Raw genomic sequence first — 6,000 nt, 5'->3', positions numbered from 1 at the left:
AAGCGGATCCAGCTCTGCGAAGTTTTTTTTCAAAAACCCGGGAGGTGACAGGGAAAACAGAAAGGCAAAAAATTGCTCATGTAGCTGAACATGTGGCTAATTCCATGTGGCTCACGGAGACACGCAAGGAGGCCCCTTATAGTTGTTTAGTCTGGTGTGTCAGAAGTCATGCTTCTCGAAAAAACAAAGACAAAAGAAAAACAATCACCAGTTTAGTAACACCATCCAACTAGCTCCACTCCCTCAAAAAAAAAAAAGCTCCGCTCCGTACTCATTCCCCGTAGTATAGGTGCTTTGCCATGCTTGATGCGCTTGGATGGCTCCAATGTTGAGCCCCAGCTCAAGTCCATGTTGAAGGAGATAATTTCTAAAATGATGCGAGGAGAAGCAGTCGAGGAGCCCCCGGTTCTGAGAAGGAGCAGGGGAGGAGAACACTAAATGTAGGAGCGTCGGAGTACATGCCAGGTGGGGCGACAAAAGCATGGTTGTGTAGGAACTTGTGAGGAGGTGATTTTTCTTTTTGGTGTTCGAGGGAGCAGGTGATTTCTCTGTATGATCAGTCGCCCAATATGAATTGTTTTCGACAGATCTCTCCACATAAATGCTAGTGTAACACATGTGAGGAAAATAGCTGGATTTTATTTCGAGAATGCATAGGAGCTCTCGGATGCTACACAGGGTGAGTAGCACCCTAAGAGCTCCTAATCCGTGTGAAGAATTATCTTTTCTTCTATGCGCTATGTCTACATAGCATGTAGTAGGGACTTGTTGAAACGTTTGCGTTCATGGATGCGTAAAAAAAAGGACAGATCGTGTACCACGCCATGTCTTGTGCTGCTGCGGATGTCACTTTGTTCATCCATTTGTAAGGCATAATCCATTTCAAAGTCAAGTAAGTCGTAGTATAGTGGAAAGTATTCCGGCCTATGGTAAGACATTTTCAGTGCAAAGGTAGAAATCTAAAAATCAACTTCAAGAATAGGAGTTGTTTGTTTTGAATAGTCTAGCATCCATGGTGGCTAGTAGCCCGACTATGTTTGGGTGGCTCTTGATAATCTCGGGCCGCCTGCTGCTCAGAAAAAATCATAGGTGCTTCATAAAGAACATTCGAGTTCGGTGGAGAACGATGAGGTTATAAATATATTTCACATGAAAATTGTTTTATTCTGCAGACACAATACACAATGGTTACACATGTTGTCTAAATTGTAGGCCTCGCTTAGTGATCAAAGCTCGATTGAATTGCCCGCACAATAAAAGACAGTATTACCCAGATTCTCAACGAAGCCCCTGGTTGCTTTCTATAATGCTGTTACTCTAACTGGGCATGGTTTTCTTCCCGGTGCTGCTAACCCAATCCTTACTTTGCAAGTCTCCATTACTAGTGCAACAATTGAATCGGACCCTTGTAATTTCTTGTTGCATACGCTCAATGGATAACATTTTCCATCATATTACCCACCTCCTACACGGTTAACAATCGAATAAATTTTGCATAGGTGCGCAACAAGCACAGACTGCTAAATCGACCAATTAATCATGCATCCAGCAAGAACTACAACAATGAAGTTCAGGGTGATTGGATTGGGAACGAATTGCAAACTAACTGCTTTAAAGAAAATCCACAACATCAAAAAGGTGGGAGGGTTTTATCTCGGCAAGCACCTCTTAGTCCAGCCTAGGATATGCAAGGAGCCAGCATGCTGAAGATGACTATCCAATTACAAAAGCAATTCAAATGAGGAAGAACATCCATCCTGGTGCTTAGTCAAGTCGGTCTCCCAGAGATGAGTTCTTTCCGATTGAATGGTCACTATGCAGTGCACTAGTTCGCTATAAAATGTTTAGCCACTTACAAAGGCATGTCTGAAGAAACCTTGGCTCTGTACCGGTTAGTGAAGGGAGGTTTTGGGAAAGTTGGACACTGAAAATCCCTATACCCCCCCCCCTCTGCAATACGATGATCTTTTAAGTGAATCTAGCTTTTTTTTGAAAATATCTCAGAAACTCGGGAGGTGAAAGTAAAAAACAGATGGACACAGAACTCGAGAAAGACCCATGAGGAAGGGGTGAATCGGAAAACCGAGACCTCGGAAAAGGAAGGGAATAAAGCATATGTGCTCTGCTCCATGCGGAGTGGGAAAGTTATCATTAAGAACCCCATCATCCATGGCTACCAGGCCAGGACAGGTCTATGTGAACTTTGGATTGGGCAAGTACCCTTGAGTGACGAGCCAATTTAGTTGCCCTTGGGTAACCGAGCATCTTTTCCAGTCTCCCTCGAGGGGTCATTGGGGCGATTCAACGAGCTGGGGCCGTTTGTCATTGTTATGGAGCTCTGAAAGCGAGGGGTTGAGGGACAAGTCATATATATGCAAGGATTGGACCCCTTTAGACGGGACATTTGAGTCTTTGGTGTTTAACCCGCCTGTTTCCAGGCGTCGTGTCTTATATGGGTACGTGAATCGAGGGAAAGAAACTAAATAGATGCCACTAAAAGTGGGGCGTGGGACCCTGTACAACTCCCCTAATTGGGCATGTCAAAGTATGGGGTTTGAAAATTTCCAAAAATTGTCGGAGGTCCTTGGAAGGCATACCTCGCCTACAAGGAATCAACTTTGGCATAGAAGACCTCGGACAAGAGTCTGCTCGAAAAAAAATGGAATATATACAAAGCTGAAGACCTGAAGTTGAAGCTGTTCTGAGGAGTAGATCAATGTCCTCGGCTTGAAGACCAGTTCAGGGGCTACTGATGGTGTCCTAAATTAGGGGTACTCACCGCGTCGGCCTACCACCATGGGCCGACCCAATGACCCACCAACAACTGAAGAATGGGCCATGTTCAGCATGGCCCTCGACACACTCAAGATATGATCTTCCGAAGACTTGTGTGCACTTTAAGGCATTTTCAAGTATTCGACATGTTTATCTCTAGATGCAACCGAACATGTGTAACCCTAGGTACCCCCCGGCCCCTATATAAGCCGAGGAGTTTTGTCCATAGAGGAAATTCTTTTAAACTCATTCATACTATCTCGAGGTAAATCACATGTACTTTGTACTCATCCACAAAATATATACAAGAGCAGGAGTAGGGCATTACCTCTTCGAGAGGGCCCGAACCTGGGTAAACAATGTGTCCCTATTCTTCCTGTTACCATCTAGCCGAGACCACCAGCTCGGTACCCCCTACCCGAGAACTATCGGATTTTGCTCTAATCCCCCACCCCCCTCCTAGAGTGATCTGTTAAGCGGATCCAACTCTTGGAAGTTTTTTTTGAAAACCCGAGAGGTGAAAGGGAAAACAGAGAGACAAAAAATTTCTCATGTAGCTGAACATGTGGCTAATGCCTTGTGGGTCATGGAGACGCGCAAGGAGGCCCATTAGTTGTTTAGTCTGGTGTGCCATAAGTCATGCTTCTCGAAAAAACAAAGACAGAAGAAAAACAATCTCGAGTTTAATAACACCATCCAACGAGCTCCGCTCTGTACTCATTCCCCATAGTATAGGTGCTTCACCATGCTTGATGCACTTGGAGGGCTTCAATGTTGAGCCCCAACTCAAGGTCCATGGTGGAAGAAAAATTTCCAAAAATGATGCGAGGAGAAGCAGTCGAGGAGCCCCCGGCCCTGAGAAGGAGCAGGGGATCGGAGGAGAGCACTAAATGTAGGAGCGTCGGAGTTTGGGCCAGGTGGGGCGACAAAAAGCATGATTGTGTAGGAACTTGTGAGGAGGCGATTTTTTCCTTTTGGCGCGCAAGGAAGCGGGCCATTTCTCTGTACCATCAATCGCCCGATATGAATTGTTTTCCTTAGATCTCTCCACATAAATGCTAGTGTAATACTAGTGAGGAAAATACCCCCTTTGTCCCAAATTAAGTGACTCGATTTTGCACTAACTTTAGTATAATGTTAGTACAAAGTTGAGTCACTTATTTTAGGACGGAGGTAGTAGCTGGGTTTTATTTCGAAAATGCATAGGAGCTCTCGGGTGCTACACACAGGGGGTGTAGCACGCTCGGAGCTTCTACTCCGTGTTCGACTTTATTTTCTCTTTTATGCGCTGTGCCTATATAACATGTAGTAATAGGAACTTGTTGAAACGTTTGCGTTCATGGACGCGTAAGAAAAAGGACAGACCATGTGCCACATCATGTCTTGTGCTGCTGCGAATGTCACTGTGTTCCTCCTTTTTGAAAATTATAGTCCATTTTAAAAGCAAGCAAGTCGTTGTAGTATAGTGGTAAGTATTCCCGCCTGTCACGCGGGTGACCCGGGTTCGATCCCCGGCAACGGCGCATTTTTCATTTTTGGCCCACTTACATCGGGCCCATTTGCATGCGATGGGGTGGTTATCCTGGGCCGAATTACAGAAAAATGGGGGTTGCTGCCTCTTTGCATCCTAGGCCGAAATACAGGAAAATGGGGCTACTGTTTATTTCGGCCGAAAAACGGGAACATGGCACTGATTTCCTGGGCCCATTTTTTAAAAAATCTGTGATTTGGATTTTGTAGCAGCCGAATGCAAGCACATGGTGGGATCTACTCTATTCTAACTGCTGGAATAGTTGTTCATATAGATAGTTGCAAAAAAATTATACGTAATGCATGCAAAATAAACACAAATTTCTTGGCACCGGTGCGACTGCATGTGATCGTGAACTTTATGGAAACGTTCATCTCCTTTCCTTTGAGGCACTGCTCATCATGCTATTCATCCTCTATCGCCAAATTAGGTCTTCGGTTCGGAGCCTGGAGGGGATGAGCACTTTGCCTTAATTAGCCGCCGTGGAGGGAAGAAAAAGAGTAAGACATTTTCAGTGCAAGGGTAGAAACTGAAAAATCAACTTTAAGAATAGGAGTAGTTTGTTTTGAATAATCTAGCATCCATGGTGGTTAGTAAGCCTGCACTATGTTTGGGTGGCTCTGGATAATCTCGGGCCGCCTGCTGTTCAGAAAAAATCATAGGTGCTACATAAAGAACATTCGAGTTCGGTGGAAAACGATGAGGTTATAAATATATTTCACATGAAAATTGTTTTACTCATTGCGTATTGTAATCATAGGGGCCTGAGACCGTCAAGGCCTCCTCCTCTGCTATCTGTGTCTCCGTGTTCTCACTGCTGCCGATGGCGCCTTGCCACTACGTATGCTGGCAAATAGGAAGTGTCAAATTAAATATGTACGTTTGTCATAACCGGTTGCTGTTCTACCCAGTCTGCACTCTGTTAATTGCAATCAATCACATAGTACATATGTAGTGTACTCGCTGAAGCTGAGTTTTTTTCTTTTTTCTTTTTGAGATTTCTCTGAAGCAGAGGTGCACTACTAATTTTTTGGATTGAATATTTTGATTCCTAACATACCTGCGTGCTCATCCTCGAGCTCTCAGATCCATCCTCCCTATGGACTGGGCCGAAGCCTATTGCGAACCCTCTGCAACTGCCGTCTCCACCAAACAAATCTGCTGGTCGAATCTTCCCGCACGGGGTTGATCCTGCTCGATCCCCGCAGGCAGCGCCGCCACAGGACAATGGAGGGGCTCCAAAGAGACGCCACTATCAAGCAGGCTCCTTAAGCATTGTAAATCTGCCAAGCAAACTGTCGAAACTGCAGATCGACACGATGGAATCTATCCCCTCCATCCCCATCCCATAATATAAGAGCATTTTTGATACTATTGTAGTGTGAAGAACGCTTTTATATTACGGGACGGAGGGAGTACAAAGAAAAGAAAAGAAAAACTGAGAGAGACCTTTTGTACCTCTTGATCGGTTGCATGAGGAACTCCATGCCCACGGGTAGATCTTGCCTCCCCAGTTGAATCGCTTCTGCACATGCCCGGCACTCTATCTAATTGAAGAATCCAGCAGCGTGAGGTAGGAGACGACAATACCGACCCAGCCCCCCGCCAGCTGCCACCACATCTTGTTATTTAATCTGTCGCCGGTAGAAGATAACGAAAAGCAACTTTCTTGATCCACGGATCGGGAAGAGGAC

The 6,000-nt window shown here is 45.1% G+C and overlaps 1 non-coding gene across 1 annotated transcript; it reads left to right on the top strand.

Moving 5' to 3' along the window:
• Positions 1 to 4,226: 4,226 nt before the first annotated feature.
• Positions 4,227 to 4,298, top strand: TRNAD-GUC. Its single transcript has one exon. It is a non-coding gene; the product is annotated as a tRNA-Asp (tRNA).
• Positions 4,299 to 6,000: the final 1,702 nt, after the last annotated feature.

Source organism: Triticum dicoccoides, chromosome 2B (assembly GCF_002162155.2).
Source record: "Triticum dicoccoides isolate Atlit2015 ecotype Zavitan chromosome 2B, WEW_v2.0, whole genome shotgun sequence".
Taxonomy (NCBI): Eukaryota; Viridiplantae; Streptophyta; class Magnoliopsida; order Poales; family Poaceae; genus Triticum; species Triticum dicoccoides.
This window is presented reverse-complemented; position numbering and strand designations above follow the sequence as displayed.